We start from the raw sequence: 18333 nt of genomic DNA, 5'->3' as shown, positions 1-18333 counted from the left end.
ATGTTAAAAGGACTTCTTTAAGTTGAAAAAGAGTGGCACTAATTAATAACAAGAAAGTATATGAAAGTAAAAACCTCACTGGCAAAGTTACATATGCAGTAAAGATATGGATTAATCACTTATAAAGCTAGAATGAAGGTTAAAAGACAAATGTAATAAAACTATCTAACAGTACAATAATTAGTTATGAGATACATAAAATAAAAAGAAATAAAATGTAACATCAAAACATAAAATGTGAAGAGGTAAGTAAAAATGTAGTTTTTGAATGAGTTCAAATTTAAGTTGTTATCAACTTAAAACAAAATGTTACATATAAAGGATGTTATATGTGAACCTCATGGTAACCACAAAGCAAAAACCTACAGTGGATACAGAAAAGGAAATGAGAAAGAAATTTCACAAAATAAAAAACAAAACAAAACAAAACAAACAAAAAAAAAACACTATAGAAAGTCATAAAACCACAAGAGAAGAAAGTAAGAGAAGAAAGGACAATTAATAAAATGGCAATTAATACAGACCTATCAATAATTACTTTAAATGTAAGTGGACTAAATCCTCCATTATAAAAGACACAGAGTGACTGAATGGATAAAAAAATAAGGCTCATCTACATGCTGCCTAAAAGAGATTTACTTCAGATGTAAGGATACACACAGAAAGTGAAGGAACAGAAAAAGATACTCCATGTAAACGGAAATGAAAAGAAAGCTGGGTAGCTATACTTTAATTAGACAAAACAGACTTTACAACAAAGATTGTAATAAAAGATAAAGAAGGACATTGCATAATGGTAAAAAGCCATTCTAACAAGAAGATAAAACATTTGTAAATTTATATGTATCCAACATAGGAGTACCAAAAATATATAAAGCAAACATTAACAGACCTAAAGGAAGAATTGACAGCAATACAATAATAGTAGGGGTACTTTAGCATTCTGCTTACATCAAAGGATTATGCAAATAGAAAACCACTAAGGAAACATTAGCCTTAAATGACACATTAGATCAGATGGACTTAATATATACAGAACAGTACATCCAAGAGCATCAAGATACACATTCTTCTCAAGTGCACACAAAATATTCTCCAGAATAGGTTACATGGACAGGATAGGCCAATATACAAGTCTGAGTAAAACCAAGATTGAAATCTATCAAGTATCTTTTCCAACCACAATGGTATGAAATTCAATAGCAATTACAAAAAGAAAACTGAAAAATAAAACAATTATGTGGAGATTAAACAATATACTACTGAACAATTAATTACTGGGTCAATGAAGAAATCAAAAGAGAAATATATAAATACCTAGAAAAAAATAAAAATGAAAATACCATACCAAAATATATGGGATGTAATAAAATCAGTTTTAAAGAGGAAAGTGCCTAGTGATAAAGGCCTATATAAAAAAAAAAAAAAAGAAAGAAAAAAAAGAAAAAAAAAAAGAAAAATCTCAAATGAATACCAAACTCTACACCTAAAGGAACTAGAAAAAGAAGAACAAATGAAGCCTAGAGATAGTAGAAGGAAGGAAATAATAAAGATCAGAATAGAAATAATGAAATAAAGACTAAAAAAACAGTAGAAAAGATCAATGAAACTAAGAGTTGGTTCTTTGAAAGGATAAACAAAGTTAACAAACCGTTAGTTAGATTAATCAAGAGAGAAGGCTCAGATAAATAAAATCAGAAATAAAAAAAGAAGTTGCTTTTTCACAACGGGTTTGCTGCTGGAACACAGGTGTCATGAAAACCACTGCTAAACCTAAACCAAAATGGGAAAGGGAAAGACTCACATCAACATCATCGTCATTGGATACGTAGATTCGGGCAAGTCTACCACTATTGGCCATCTGATCTACAAATGTGGTGGGATCAACAAAAGAACTATCAAAAAATTTGAGAAGGGGCTGCTGAGATGGGAAAAGGCACCTTCAAGTATGTCTGGGTCTTGAATAAGCTGAACATGAACGTGGTATTGCCATTGATATTTCCCTGTGGAAATTTGAGACCAGCAAGTATTACGTGACCATCATTGATGCCCCAGGACACAGAGACTTTATCAAAAACACGATTACAGGCACACTTCAGGCTGACTGTGCTGTCCTGATTGTTGCTGCTGGTGTTGGTGAATTTGAAGCAGGTATCTCCAAGAATGGGCAGACCTGTGAGCATGCCCTTCTGGCTTACACACTGGGTGTAAAACAACTAATTGTTGGTGTTAACAAAATGGATTCCACTGAACCACCCTACAGCCAGAAGAGATACAAGGAAATCATTAAGGAAGTCAGCACCTACATTAAGAAAATTGGCTACAACCCTGACACAGTAGCATTTGTGCCAATTTCTGGACATGCTGGAGCCAAGTGCTAACATGCCTTGGTTCAAGGGATGGAAAGTCACCTGTAAAGATCGGAATGCCAGTGGAACCACACTGCTTGAAGCTCTGGCTTGCAGTCTGCCACCAACTCGTCCAACTGATAAGCCCTTGCGTCTGCCTCTCCAGGACGTCTACAAAATTGGTGGTATTGGTACTGTCCCAGTGGGTCAAGTGCAGACTGGTGTTCTTGGGCCTGGCATGGTGGCCACCTTTGCTCCAGTCAATATTACAACTGAAGTAAAGTCTGTCGAAATGCACCATGAAGCTCTGAGTGAGGCTCTTCTTGGGGACAATGTGGGCTTCCAATATCAAGAACCTATCTGTCAAAGATGTTCATTGTGGCAACGTGGCTGGTGACAGCAGTGGACAAGAAGGCAGCTGGAGCTGGCAAAGTCACCAAGTCTGCCCAGAGGCTAAATGAATATTATCCACAATACCTGCCACTTCAGTCTTTTTTTTTTTTTTTTTTAAGATTTTATTTATGAGAGACACAGAGAGAGAGGCAGAGACACAAGCAGAGGGAGAAGCAGGCCCCATGCCAAGAGCCCAATGTGGGACTCAATCCCGGGACTCCAGGATCACACCCTGGGCTGAAGGGAGGTGCTAAACCGCTGAGCCACCCAGGGATCCACCCTGCCCCAGTCTTAATCAGTGGTGGAAGAATGGTCTCAGAACTGTTTGTGTCAATTGACCATTTAAGTTTAATAGTAAAGGACTGGTTAATGATAACAATGCATTGTAAAACCTTTGGAAGGAAAGGAGAATGTTTAGTGGACCATTTGGGGTGTGTGTGTGTGTGTGTGTGTGTGTGTGGCAGTTTTAAGTTATTAGTTTTTAAAATCAGTATTTTTTAATGGAAACAACTTGACCAAAAACCTGTCATAGAATTCTGAGACCCATTAAAACAGAAGTTTAATGAGAAAAAAAAAAAAGAAATAAAAGAGAAGTTACAACTGATACCAGAGAAATATAAGGGATCATAAGAAACTATTATGAACAATTATATGTCAACAAATTGGACAACGTAGAAGGAGTACATACATTCTTAGAATTGTATAATCTTCCAAGAATGAATCAGGAAGACATAGAAACTCTGAATAGATCAAGTACTAGTAAGGAGACTGAGTAAGTAATCAAAAACTTCTCAACAAACAAAAATACAGGACCAGACAACTTCACTGGTGAATTCTACCAAACATTCAAAGAAGATTTAATATCCATCCCTCTCAAACTCTTACAAAACGTTGAAGAAGAGGGAACACTCCCAAACCCATTTTACAAGGCCAGCATTACTCTGATACCAAATCCAGATAAGTGCATCACAAAAAGAGAAAATTACAGACTAATATTCCTGGTGAATTTAGAGCAAACATCCTCAGCAAAATATTAGCAAACCAAATTCAATAATGCATTAAAAGGATCAAACTATGACCACGTGAGATTTATTTCAGGGATGCAAAGATGGTTCAACATCCACAAATCAATCAACATGATACACTGCATTAACAAAATGGAGGATAAAAGTCATCTCATTAGATGCAGAAAAAGCATATGACAAAATTCAACATCCATTTATGATTAAAAGTCCTTAACAAAGTGGATATAGAGAGAATTTACTGCCGCATAATAAAAGTCATGTATGACAAGCCCACAGCTAACACCATACCCACTAGTGAAAAGCTGAAAGTTTTTCCTCTAAGATCAGGAATAAGACAATGATGCCCACTCTCCCCACTTTTATTCTACAGAGTATTGGAAGTCCTTGACAGGGCAATTAGGTAAAAACAAAAAACAAACAAACAAAAGGCATCCAAAATAGAAAGAAAGATTGTCATTATTTGTGGATGACAGGATCATTATATACGGAAAACCCTGAAGACTCCACCAAAAAGAAAAATTGTTAAAACTAAAAAATAACTTCAGTAAAGGAGCAGGGTACAAAATCAATATTAGAAATCAGTTGCACTTCTATCACTAACAACAAACTATCAGAAAGAAATCAAGAAAACAACTGTATTTACAACTGCATCAAAAAGAATAAAATACCTAGGAATAAATTTAACCAAGGGATCAAAGACCTGTACACTGAAAACTAAAAGTCACTGATGAAAGAAACTGTAGAAGAGGCAAAGAAATAGAAGGGTATTCCAAACTCATAAATTAGAAAAATTACTGTTATTAAAATATCCATATTACCCAAAGCAAAATACAAATACCTCATAATTTGTATCAAAATTCCAATGTCATTTTTCACAGAAACAGAACAAACAATCCTAAAACTTGCATGGAACTACAAAAGACCCCAAATACCCAAAGCTATCTTGACAGAAAAGAACAAATTCAGAGACATTAGTATGCTCCCTCATTTCAAACTATATTACATAGCTATCGTAATCAAAACAGTATGATATCGGCATAAAAATAGATAAAGAGAACAGAATAGAGAACCCAGAAATAAACCCATGCATATATGATCAATTAATTTGTAACAAAGGAGGCAAGAATGTACAGTCTCTTCAATAAATGATGCTGGGAAAACAGGACAGGTACAAGCAAAAAAATGAAACTAGACCACTGTCTTACCCAGACACAAAAATGAACTCAATTGGATTAAAGACTGGAATGTAGGACCTGAAACCATAAAACTCTTAGAAGAAAACACAGGCAATAAGCTATTTGACATCAGTCTAAAAGATGAATTTTTGGATCTGATTCCAAAAGCAAAGGGAACAGAAGCAAAAATAAACAGGTGGGACTACCTCAAACTAAAAAGCTTCTGCACAGCAAAGGAAATCACGAACAAAATGAACAGACGACCTACTGAATGAGAGAGAATATTAGCAAACCATATATCCAATAGAGGGTTAATATCCAAAATATATAAGGGATTCATAAATACAACAGCAAAGAAAAAAAAGCAATCCAGTTTAAAAATGGGCAGAGGATCTGAATAGACAATTTTCCAAAGAAGACATACAGATAGCCAGCAGGCATATGATGCTCCACATCACTCATTATTATCATTAACTTTCCCAAAGTGACAACAGATCTTATCTGTCTCATTTTCATTGTGTATTTAACAAACACAACCCAAATATATACAACTTTAAAGTTTAAAAAATGATTAGGAAATGCTAAATAGGTGCCTAGTATTTTAAGCTTTGGGGGGAAAAAAAACAGGTGTTTGGTCCCAAGTGTGCTTTTCCTCCCAGTTACATTGTTTCCAGTATTTTATTTTATTTTTGTTTTGTTTTGTTTTTAAAGGAGATAGAAATTTATTGAATAGACTGCAAGGGAGCAGCGGGCAGGAGAGCAGAGGAGAGACTGTCTGCCTTCTTTCCAGTGTTTTGAAATGGTGCTAGTTTCCAAGGTAACAGACAATCGATATTGGATTGTATTTCTTTCAGTTTAAGAGTTGTAGGTAGGTGCCCTTCAGGATGAGTGAAAGCCTCTGAGGCAGCAAATACCCAAATGTTCTTCTTGAATTAATGACTAAAAATGTACAATCACTGCAAGCCTTAAAGTTGAAAAAGTTTCTCATAGTGACAACAGCAATTTATACACTTGCAGAGCTTTGCAACACACAAGGCACTTTCCTGAGCATTCCTCACAGAGCCTCCTGTCAATCCACAGGAGCATGTAGGACAGATATTGCTATTTTTTCTTTCACAGAAGGTGTGTCCAAGGCAGGGAGCTGGAATTTGACTCTGACCATCAGACCCAGGAATCTTTCCATGATACCCAAAACATACAAGTAACTAAAAAGATATTTTTTCCCCTCTTAGAAATAAATCTGTGGGGAAAATTTGATTGATAAATGTTTTGCTTGCAGCTTACATTGTCAAATATTACAATGAGGTAGCCTCAGTTTTTCTGGTGGAACTGAAGCTTAAATTTCCTGGGAAAACAAAAACCTTCAGCTTGTGTGAATAAACAAAATCAGTTGGGGGAAGGAAACCACAGTGTGGATAAGGACGTGTGAAATATAAAGGCTTCATGCAGCTGGGTATCAGAACCAAACTCTGAAGCACAAACTGTTGGAACTGAAAGGCCAGTACAGAACTCCACAATTACAGCTGGACATTTCATCATCCCTCTCTCAATAAATGATGGAAGAATCAGTAAGGATGTACATGATTTGAGCATTATCAACTAACCTGACCTATTAACATTTATAGAACACTCCAGCCAAGAACTGCACATTCTTTTTATATGCACATGAAACATTCATTAGGGCTATAAAACAAGTCTTAATAAATTTTTAAAATAAATTTAAAATAATTGAAATCATACTGTAAGAGAATTAGAAAAAGAGCGCAAAGAAAATCTAGAAATATCTAGAAAGAAAATATACTTTTTCTAGAAAATCTATTTTTCTAGAAAGAAAAATCTACAAAGAATATCTGCAAAATACAAATATTTGGAAACTAAAAATAAACATCTAAATAATACATGGGACCAAAAAAAGTAAAAGGGAAAGTAAATATTTTGAACTATATTTGAAAATATGTGTTTATACTTGAAAACATAAACACATTAAAATTTGTTAGGTACAGCTAAAATTGCCTAGAGGCAAATTTATGGCTTTAAAAGCTTCTATTGGAAAAAAAGAAAAGTCTAAAATTAATCATCTAAATTTCCACTAAAAAAAATGGGGAAAGAAGAGCAAATTAAACCTAAAGTAAATAGAAGGAAGGAAACTCTAAACAGCAAAAATCAATGGCATAGAAATGAATGAGCAATAGGAAAAAAAAATGAATCCAAAAACTGTGGTGTTTTTTTGTAAGATAACAATAAAACTGATAAAATTCCAGACAGATCAAGAAAATAAGACAGAAAACGATCAAAATCAGGAATGAAAGAGGAGAACTTATTACAGATAGTAGAGAGATTAAAAGAAAAATAAGGTAATATTATGAAACACTTTTTGCTGCTGCTTTAGGACAAAACTAGTATTTTTCTTGAAAAAATAGAAGCACATACACAGTGATATTTCTCTGAAACTATTCCTTCTCAATGTAGTCTCCACCATTTATAATAATTTTAACTTTTAACCAACTAATTCCATTTTGCAGAGAAAACTGAGTGATGAATAATGTAAATTGTCACACCCCAATATTTTATCAGCCTACCAGAGTTCATAAATTCATATAACACAACTTTCTACAGTTTATAATATCCTCTACACAACTTCTCAATGTGGCAAAAGTGAACATGAACATGACCCAAAAGTACCATCTTTTGATAGTATATAGAAGTTAGAAACAAAGGTATATAAATTTTAAATTATGCTTAATAATACTTTAGCATTAAATCTTATTTAGAAACAATGTAGGTATCCAATGACTTCCATTAATTAACCCAATTTAATACTAATCCAAGATTTTAAGTTACTTAGATCTTAGAAATCTATCTGTAGGTTGACATATTCCAGAACACAATAACTAATGAAATAAAGTCATCAGAATAGGGATCAATTTGGTCAAACAGAAATTTACATTTTTTATAAGCAAGCACTAAGTAGAAGTAATGATAATTTATTTAATCAGTAAACCTGTATATATATATATAGAAAAACATACCCAAGTATAAGAAGTGTACATTTGTATTACATATAACATTGATAAATCACAGAAAACCTAGCTGTTTTTATTAAATCAAATTATTAAACCAGTTTGCCTTAAGATTTACCTAAATTATGTGAACTTAAATTTTTAAGATGTTTCTGAACTGGTTTCTTTTAAAATACTTCTTAAATTTAGCACTTTTTAAATTCCATTTCCTTATTTCCTGAGAATTACAGAATTATATTTATATATGCAGTTATCTCCTAAGCCAATCAGAACAAGGCTCCTTTAATTTAGGAGATTATATATATATATATATATATATATATATATATATATATATTTTTTTTTTTAAGATTTTACTTATTTATTCATGAGAGACACAGAGAGGCAGAGACATAGGCAGAGGGAGAAGCAGGCTCCATGCAGGAGCCCGATGTGGGACTCCATCCAGGGACTCCAGGATCACTCAATGGGCCAAAGGCAGGCGCTCAACCACTGAGCCACCCAGGCGTCCTGAGATTTTATAATCTAATTTGTTAATACCACCTGGATTTAGGAAACCATTACACATTCATACAATGAGAGGGAAAGACCACATTCACAAAGATACAGAGTTTAGAGCTCTAATTCTAAAATTCCAGTTGTCAGTCAAGAGTAAACACAGAAGCACAAAAAAATTTACTGGTTCAGATTATCAGAGAGCTCTTTTTCTTCCTGGTGGAACACAACATTCTTAATTGATTTGAGCCCAAACAGATGAATATGAAAACAAAACTAACAAACTAGTTTCTCTGTTATGTCTCACCAACAGAGACTTAGATCTCTACAAATCCTTAATCCATGCAGAGAGCTCACCAAATGGTTAGACTGTAATACTAAATAACAATCACTGTTAGCAGCAGTGGGCTATGACTTACTGCTGTTAAGTAAAACAAAGACTAACCAAAAAATTAACAGAGAACAATATTAAAATTGGGAAAAACAGAGAGTTGGCAAAAAGCTACTCTCATTTTTGAGAGCCCCCCCAAAAAAGATGTTTTTCAGTTTTTAAGTAACCCACGAGCTGTACTTACATGGTGAAAAGTATATCTGGTTTTTTTTTTTTTTTAAGGTTTTAAAAATTTATTTATTCATGAGAGACACACAGAGAGAGGCAGAGACACAGGCAGAGGGAGAAGCAGGCTCCATGCAGGGAGCCCGACGTGGGGCTCGATCCCAGGTCTCCAAGATCCAGGATTCAGGATCCAGGATCACACCCTGGGCAGAAGGCAGATGCTCAACCACTGAGCCACCAGAGGGTCCCTGTATCTGGTTTTGTTAGGTGAATCCACTGGGCAGCTCAGTAGAAGGCATACAAACTGTTAAAAGACTATTTACAATACATATACATATATATAACATATATTAATTTAAAACCGATCAAAATAACAAACCTGCAAGGCCAAATTTCACAGCTCTATATGCTACAGACATCCTCCCAAAGTGCACGGTGTGGAAGGTGATTTTTTTAACCCTGCCATTTAAAGGAATGTTCTACATTTGAGTTTTAATGACTAGAAATGTGTTACAAATAGCTCATCCTTGTAACTGATTTGTGTGCAAGACCAGGCAATTGAATCACTTGGCCTATACAGACACAAGAATATTGAAAATGTCAGAATTCAAAGAGGAATTAAGAAGGGCACATGATGTAATGAGCACTGGGTATTCTGTAAGACTGATGAATCACTGACCTCTACCTCTGAAATGAATAATACATTATATGCTAATTAATGGAATTTAAATAAAATTTTAAATTTTTAAAAATTAAAAAAAAACAAAAACAAAAACAGAGGAACCCAGGAAGTGTCATCCAGCGGACACTCTAGACCCATCCCAGCACAGTGTGGTGAAGAATTTGCCAGAAGCCCCTTTTTCAGTCCTTATAAAGAGATTAATATGCGCCCCCCCACCCGAAGAGTTTAACTTTAAGACAAAAAAAAGTGCCCACACTTGGCAGGGTTCCTGTGTGCCTATGTTACAAGCCTGCAGTATTGACAGGACCCAGATGGTGACACTGTTCAACATGAGTCTGAGGTAACTGGTTCTTAAAATACCTGGAGCACAGAAGGGCATCCAGAAATTACAGATAGGAAAAAGGAAAAAGGTGGGAAAGACAATTTTTTTGTAAAAAAGGTAAAAACCATGGCTTTCATACAGATATAAAATGAACACGGATTAAAGGTTTTATTGAATATATTAATCGATAAAGGTAGACGTTGTAACCATCTCAAAGAAAAATAAAAAATCACAAATCTGTATGAAGTAAAGGAATGTTGAAATGAATGTGCAAATGGAAGCAAAACTAACTTCTTCCATAGTGATGGAGAGAAGTCTACTGAATCTCTACTGGCCAGGACAAATTTTGTATGTCTATAAAGAAGAACTATTTTGCACCACTGTCAGTTATTTATAATTTACAAAGTGTCCACAGAATTGGAATCAGGTAACCCTGGAGGGTATTCTCTGGGTTCTAGAAAATAAAGTTGTCCACTTGGGCACAAGTTTTTCCCATACAAGGGATACCCCTCTCCTGAAACAGAAGACAGGAAATAGAGAAGCATGTGTATTTAGGTGAATTTGTAGTAAGGAAAAAAAAAAATTAAGGAAGCTCGTCTCTGATAGTCTCTCTCTCTCTTTTTTTTTTCCCCCTTCAGTGAAACAGAACAGGAGGTTATCTGCTGCAAATTAAAGGAAATGGTTGCTGTGAAAGGAATCTATGCATAAAAATATCTCACATCAGCCTTACCACAGTGACTTTCTCATTTCATTTAAAGTAGCCTGTAAAACACAGATAAGTCATCTGGGAGATGCGCGGGATCATCCTTTTAGTGCCTCGACCCAGGCTAATCCTCTGCACACTGCGAGAAGGTAGGTCTAGGAACCTATCGCCAGGCAAGCCTGGGAAACAGGGCTCTAGTAGGTTTGACTTTGTGGGGTTCACTAGCAGAGCCCTGAAGAAATAAAACTCAGGACTGGTGAGTTTTGAAAAACCCTTGGAGTTCTTTCTAGGTGAGACGTGCAGGAGTCACTGGGCGCTCAACGAGGGCAACACGAAGGAAGGAGGAAGAGCCACCAAAGGAAGGAAGGCGAAGGAAGGGGCCTGGTGGGAACTCACACAAGCCTCACCTGTGCGGAGTGTGTCCAGTGGAGAAGAAAGGAGACGAGGGCCAGAGAGAAGGCTGCCGATACCTGAAGCAGACCAGTGACGGCTGAGAGCTCCCAGAGCACAAAGACAGAGAAACGGAGGACAGTTAAGTCAGAACCTCCAGGGGGGGCTCTGGCCCCCGCGCTTAGGAAGCCTGTGGGGATCCCCACCTGCAGCCTGGGCCGGTCCCCAGGGGGTGCACCAAGTAAGGCCCGGCATCGACGCTGCGGTTCTGGGTGACTCATCTGCTCCTTACCCCGGAGGATGTGAAAATCCTGGTTGAGTTTCTTATTTTTAATTGGAGCCGAATTCCTGAAGAGAAAATGACTTGCGGTTTTGGCCTGTTTCAGTTGTGTCCTATTACTGAATATTCTCTTTCTGTGAAGAAAAAGAAAAAGAATAGGTAGACTTTCCATTTGACAGTGTGTACTACTGTTGCAGTCAAATGAGAAATCAAAACTGTGGTTGTAAAATAGCAGGATTTCCTCTTTTTTTTTTTTTTTTTTTTTTTGTAACCTACTGCAAACAGTATAACCTACTAATACCACAAGTGGTACAGTACAAAGGGCAGCGGCTTGGGTCTCAGAGGACAGAGCCAGCGCGAGCAGTGCCCAGAGCTATCACTGCACACTTACCTCGGCCTCAGCTTCCTTCTCCGAAAAATGAGATGCAACATCGATTTGGATCCAAAATGCCATTGATTGCAAGATACACCACAGTTTTATACACCACTAAAGAGGGACATTGTTTTATTCCACGGCTAACGTAGATAATCGGAATTGTTATGACAACATGTTCGGTAATAAAGTCAAAATGTTCCAGAATATAAAAAATAAAACTCGTTTATTCTCATTAAAAAATTTGATGAGCTGAGAACAATCTTGTATACTTAGCACGCAAGTAAGTCAACATTTTGTTATAGTCTAATGCATCGATCTAGTCCCTTTTTGGGGACCCAAAGTGATATTTATTTTTTTTTTTTTTTTAAGATTTATTTTAGATAGAGCAAGAGCACTGGCCGGAGGGCAGAGGGAGAGGGAGACAGACGCTCACGCGGACTCTCGCTGAGCGCGGAGGCCAACGCAGCGCTCTCGGTTCTGATACCAAGACCCCAGGGCAACCGTGTAACAGGAACAAGAACAGTCAGGAAATCTAAAGTGTTAAATGTCAGTGCCGTAGTACTGTCCCACGGATCAGGCTTTCCATCAAGGGACACCCTGAGACACGTGCAGGCGCTCACAGAGCCCGCCCGTCCCCGCTTCGCACCGCGGCAGGCCGAACGCCCGCCCGTCTGCCCGCCCGTCAGCCCCCGCTCGCCCGGCCCTCGAGGCGCCCCGCGCACCGAGCCGGACGCCCTGCACGCCGCTCCCGGCATGCTCCGCGGGCCCAGCGCGACGGCCACAGGACCCACGCTCCCACGCTCCCACGCCCGGGGCCCGCGAACGGCCCCTTACCCAAGGTGCTCCGGGCGCGGCGCTCATTTGCATGTCCTACCCGACAGGTAAAGTCGACCGGTCAGTCGCGGCCTAGCCGGCACAACACCACACGTGCGAGCCTGGTGGGTGGCCCCGCGTCATCGCATTTGCCCCAACTTCCCGTGGTCAGCGAGGGCGGCTCACACTTCGGTCACCGTAAGTAAGAGAGGCGAGAAGCCGCCGTGCCTTATATACGCGCTGGGCGGAGCCCGTAGCGTGCTCGCTTCGGCAGCACATATACTAAAATTGGAACGATACAGAGAAGATTAGCATGGCCCCTGCGCAAGGATGACACGCAAATTCGTGAAGCGTTCCATATTTTTGTGCAGCTCCCCAGCCATCTCACCCCGGTTATGAGTTAGCAGCAAAACTGGTTTCTGGAAAGATTGTTATGAAAGTCTGTTCTGAGTTTGTTAGTTTGTTTGTGTGTTTATTTATTTATTTATTTATTTATTTTTTATTTTTTGTGTGTGTGTGTGTGTGTGTGTGTTTAAATGTTCTGAGTTGAATTACGCATTCACGCTAGCAGCTACGAGCCTAGCACAGCTGCGAGGTCCTCCCGGCCTTCCAGGGAATCTTCTGGCTGCGACCTGATACCTGACCTCGCCGGTCACATGACTCTTATTAAGTTCCTAGGCAGCCCTGGTAGCCGCATCTGAACGCGTGTTCTGGTTGGTTCAAATCTGCTATTGGTTTGGGCAGCTAACGTTCCTCTCAAAATTTCCATCACAGAGAATCCGTCTGATTTAGGCACGTGTCAGAGTGCTCCTGAAGGACCAGGTGAAAACGGGCATACGAGAGCGGCCTCAGAAAGCCTCGAGAAAGCAGATCCGATGGGCCCGCCGCTCTTAGCCAGGTCACTTGGTCCCGGAGCTCCGGGATCCACAGGCCGCCGACACTGATCTCGTCCCGCGAAACCGCCCCTTGGTGACAGTCTCTGTTCCAACGCAGCTCCAAGTGACAGAGCGCATTCACTCAGGCCTGAAACGGCCAAAGAACGTCAAACGTCGGCTCGAGAAATGGGCACTAATGTTGCTTACTTCCTTTAGCAGATTCATTCCTTTAGCGACTTAGTAATTTAGAAGTGATTTTGCAAGGATTCATGGACCAATTCATGTGCTAGTCTTCTACTACCCAACAGAGCCTATACTCCTGGCCCCTCTGCAGTTTGTGTTGTTGAGGGAGACAAGATCATACATTAAGTCGATTTTGTAATTTTTAAATTCTTTTTTTTTTAATTTATAAATTTATTTCTATTGGTGTTCAATTTGCCAGCATATAGAATAACACCCAGTGCTCATCCCGTCAAGTGCCCCCCTCAGTGCCCGTCACCCAGTCACCCCAACCCCGCCCACCTCCCCTTCCACCACCCCTAGTTCGTTTCCCAGAGTTAGGAGTCTTTATATTCTGTCTCCCTTCCTGATATTTCCCACTCATTTTTTTCTCCTTTCCCCTTTATTCCCTGTCACTATTTTTTATATTCCCCAAATGAATGAGACCATATAATGTTTGTCCTTGTCCGATTCACTTATTTCACTCAGCATAATACCCTCCAGTTCCATCCACGTTGAAGCAAATGGTGGGTATTTGTCGTTTCTAATGGCTGAGTAATATTCCATTGTATACATAGACCACATCTTCTTTGTCCGTTCATCTTTCGATGGACACCGAGGCTCCTTCCACAGTTTGGCTAGTGTGGACATCGCTGCTAGAAACATCGGGGTGCAGGTGTCCCGGCGTTTCATTGCATCTGTATCTTTGGGGTAAATCCCCAGCAGTGCAATTGCTGGGTCATAGGGCAGGTCTATTTTTAACTCTTTGAGGAACCTCCACACAGTTCTCCAGAGTGGCTGCACCAGTTCACTTTCCCACCAACAGTGCAAGAGGGTTCCCCTTTCTCCGCATCCTCTCCAACATTTGTGGTTTCCTGCCTTGTTAATTTTCCCCATTCTCACTGGTGTGAGGTGGTATCTCATTGTGGTTTTGATTTGTATTTCCCTGATGGCCAGTGATGTGGAGTGTTTTCCCATGTGCTTGTTGGTCATGTCTATGTCTTCCTCTGTGAGATTTCTGTTCATGTCTTTGCCCATTTCATGATTGGATTGTTTGTTTCTTTGGTGTTGAGTTTAATAAGTTCTTTATAGATTTTGGAAACTAGCCCTTTATCTGATATGTCATTTGCAAATATCTTCTGCCATTCTGTAGGTTGTCTTTTAGTTTTGTTGACTGTATCTTTTGCTGTGCAGAAGTTTCTTATCTATTGCTCATCAAGACAGTGTGGTATTGGCACAAAAACAGACACATAGATCAATGGAACAGAATAGAGAATCCAGAAGTGGACCCTCAACTTTATGGTGAACTAATATTCGACAAAGCAGGAAAGACTATCCATTGGAAGACAGTCTCTTCAATAAATGGTGCTGGGAAAATTGGACACCCACATGCAGAAGAATGAAACTAGACCATTCTCTTACACCATACACAAAGATAAACTCAAAATGGATGAAAGATCTAAATGTGAGACAAGATTCCATCAAAATCCTAGAGGAGAACACAGGCGACCCTTTTTGAACTTGGCCACAGCAACTTCTTGCAAGATACATCCATGAAGGCAAGAGAAACAAAAGCAAAAATGAACTATTGGGACTTCATAATTTTTAAATTCTATACGGAAACTCAAACTGATGGTTTATTTCCGAGGTATGTAGACAGTTGCACATAAATTTCCAAGGGCAACTCAGCTTTGCTCACGTCTTGGACTATTCCGGAGGAGTATCTTCCTAGCGAAATGTCACAATTTCATTATTCATATACTTAGGTGGATACCATCTCCTCGGGGTTAATCTGCAGAGGAAATCAGATGGCTGGGGAGCTGCACAAAAATATGGAACGCTTCACGAATTTGCGTGTCATCCTTGCGCAGGGGCCATGCTAATCTTCTCTGTATCGTTCCAATTTTAGTATATGTGCTGCCGAAGCGAGCACGCTACGGGCTCCGCCCAGCGCGTATATAAGGCACGGCGGCTTCTCGCCTCTCTTACTTACGGTGACCGAAGTGTGAGCCGCCCTCGCTGACCACGGGAAGTTGGGGCAAATGCGATGACGCGGGGCCACCCACCAGGCTCGCACGTGTGGTGTTGTGCCGGCTAGGCCGCGACTGACCGGTCGACTTTACCTGTCGGGTAGGACATGCAAATGAGCGCCGCGCCCGGAGCACCTTGGGTAAGGGGCCGTTCGCGGGCCCCGGGCGTGGGAGCGTGGGTCCTGTGGCCGTCGCGCTGGGCCCGCGGAGCATGCCGGGAGCGGCGTGCAGGGCGTCCGGCTCGGTGCGCGGGGCGCCTCGAGGGCCGGGCGAGCGGGGGCTGACGGGCGGGCAGACGGGCGGGCAGACGGGCGGGCGTTCGGCCTGCCGCGGTGCGAAGCGGGGACGGGCCGAGCGACTGAGGTCACTGAGGGCTTGCGAACAGGCCGACCTGCTGAGCCACTTGGGCGCGGGGTCGAGCACGCGTCCTCCGGCGAAGTATGTCACGTCGCCGACATTGCGCCCGTGACACCGGGTCGCACGCCAGCGGCAGAAGCAAGCTCAGCGCCCGCCCTCCAGGAGATGCCTGCGACAAGCTGACGACGCGCTCGGCACGCGGAGCACCCCCTGTAGGCGGCCCGGGCTCCGTGAGCACCTGCAGGGCCCGGGCCGGGGTGCGGCGGGGTCGGAGGAGCCCGGATGGGCCCGGATGGGCGGCCCCGCCCCTCACAGGTGTTCCTCCGAGGGCTTCGTGGATCCAGGCCTCCAGCCGCCCGAACGCTGAAGAGCGCGGTTAAGGGCGCTTGTCTGGCCTGAAAGGTGGATTCGAGGAATTACACGCGCTGGGAGTTGCATGGACAGTCCTTGCTGTGCTTCCTTCTGCTTCCTGCACCCTAACCCAGCCCTGTTAGGGTACCGGCACGCAGGGCACACCTACTTGCAGAGAACACTGGAATGTTGGTGTTAGGTATCTTCCGTTTTAACCACCGCAGAAAGCATACTGCTCCAGGCACAGCCTGGCGTGTTGTGAAATGACGGCCACAGGTGAAAGCCTCCGGTACTGAAGTGGCCACAGTTGTCCCTACGCCGAAGTGGAATGAAGGGCATAGGTCTGCCTGCGCTGCGTTAAGATGCCATCCTTAATAAGGAGCGTGGCATCTTTATAATAAGGGGGGGTTTGCTTCTTTTTTCTCCTGCCTATGGGCGTCCCACCCTTTCTCTGAAAAATATGACGCAATATTTTGAAGTAAAAACCTGAGAAAGATCGGTAATGTTGAGAAGTTTTTAAATTGGTATCCAATTTTATGATGTACTTAAAGTAGTGTGAAACCATATGAAAGCTTCTGGTATTGCGGAGACAAAAATAAAGAAGAAAACCTCCAGAGATTATTGGCAAACCCATCTTTCCTTTGTTTATTATTCTAATCCTTTCCCAGCTTTTGGAAAGTCATAGAAACACTGTGTTCTCCCCCTCAAAAAAAATTAGGCAAAAACGAGATGCCTGTTGAGTTAAATTGCCCAATTACAAATAAAATATGCTTTGATGTATTTCTTCTAATGGCTTGGCTTTCCAATAAGCCATTTCTAATTTCAAAGCTATCAAAGAATAGTAGATGGATGATCATTTGTATGATTTGAAGAGATATATCAAAACCCTTTCATGTCCTTGCTCTCTTTAGAAACCTTACAACCAGTTTATTAATGGATATGTGGTTATGAGAATCTATAGTTGGTAAGATGGTCAGAGTTCAAGGGTCATGAACTTGAGGTCTCTCTACCAATTCCTTCAGTCAAGCTGTGCTGCAGGAAGACCACGTTTAAACACTTTATACTCTAAAAAAAGAAAAAAATGATTATGTGTACATAACAAAAAGTTGAATCTTGACGAGATCAAATCGTTTGGGAGAAAAAAAATCTTTATAATGGCTTTAAATTATCAGATGTCATGGTGCTGTGAACAATGTGCTGTTAAAGAGCTAGACCAGAATTTCTCAGGCAATTTATGTTTGATCCCTTTTGAAGCAATAAATTCTCTCTAGACCCCTAGTATTGCTGAAATTACTTCTATGTTGTTGTTTTAATATGTCCAAACATAAAACTGGGTATAAACTCCTTTTTCTTACAGCTGTTATAAACTCTAAAACCAAAGCAGATTTACAAATTAAATATAAAACTACAAATCAATACAAGTCACATTAATAACATTAATTTATTGCAGTAGATGATGTATTTGGCTGACACTAAATCACCATTCAGTTCTATTCTTAGTCTGCTTCTGTGTGGTGACAATTGCAGAGAATACTAATACACGTATTTTTTTTTAATTTATTTATTCACGATAGAGAGAGAGAGGCAGAGACAGGCAGAGGGAGAAGCAGGCCCCATGCAGGGAGCCTGACTCGGGACTTCATCCCAGGACCTCAGGATCGTGTCCTGAGCCAAAGGCAGGCGCCAAACCGCTGAGCCACCCAGGGATCCACACACACACACCCCCACACACACACACAAGTATGTTCTGAAAAAAACAACCTTTGTTTACAACAAAATTCTACAGAAACTGGAACATATATTTTTTTTCTTATTTTAACATCTATAAAATCAGGACACAGTATACAGTAGATGGGCACTGACAGTATATGAAATAAAGTAGTTCAAGAAAATCAGGCCTCATAGTTTACACCCTGCTAGTGA

The 18333-nt window shown here is 40.3% G+C and overlaps 1 protein-coding gene and 2 non-coding genes across 3 annotated transcripts in view; 1 reads left to right on the top strand and 2 right to left on the bottom strand.

Annotated features, from left to right (window-relative positions):
• Window positions 1–12782, bottom strand: part of AKAP6 (A-kinase anchoring protein 6) — a 571491-nt gene extending 558709 nt beyond the window's left edge. The window contains exons 1-2 of the mRNA XM_072761386.1: window positions 12600–12782; window positions 11127–11523 (exon numbers count right to left, since the gene is read on the bottom strand). The gene's annotated coding sequence lies outside the window, so the exon portion shown is untranslated. The remainder of the gene's footprint in view (window positions 1–11126; window positions 11524–12599) is intronic.
• Window positions 12783–12836: 54 nt separating this feature from the next.
• On the top strand, window positions 12837–12943 carry LOC112926610 (U6 spliceosomal RNA). The gene has a single exon (XR_003236364.1). It is a non-coding gene; the product is annotated as a U6 spliceosomal RNA (small nuclear RNA).
• Window positions 12944–15498: 2555 nt separating this feature from the next.
• LOC112926609 (U6 spliceosomal RNA) lies at window positions 15499–15605 on the bottom strand. Its single transcript, XR_003236363.1, has one exon. It is a non-coding gene; the product is annotated as a U6 spliceosomal RNA (small nuclear RNA).
• Window positions 15606–18333: the final 2728 nt, after the last annotated feature.

The sequence above is a fragment of the Vulpes vulpes genome, chromosome 6 (assembly GCF_048418805.1).
Source record: "Vulpes vulpes isolate BD-2025 chromosome 6, VulVul3, whole genome shotgun sequence".
NCBI lineage: Eukaryota > Metazoa > Chordata > Mammalia > Carnivora > Canidae > Vulpes > Vulpes vulpes.
This window is presented reverse-complemented; position numbering and strand designations above follow the sequence as displayed.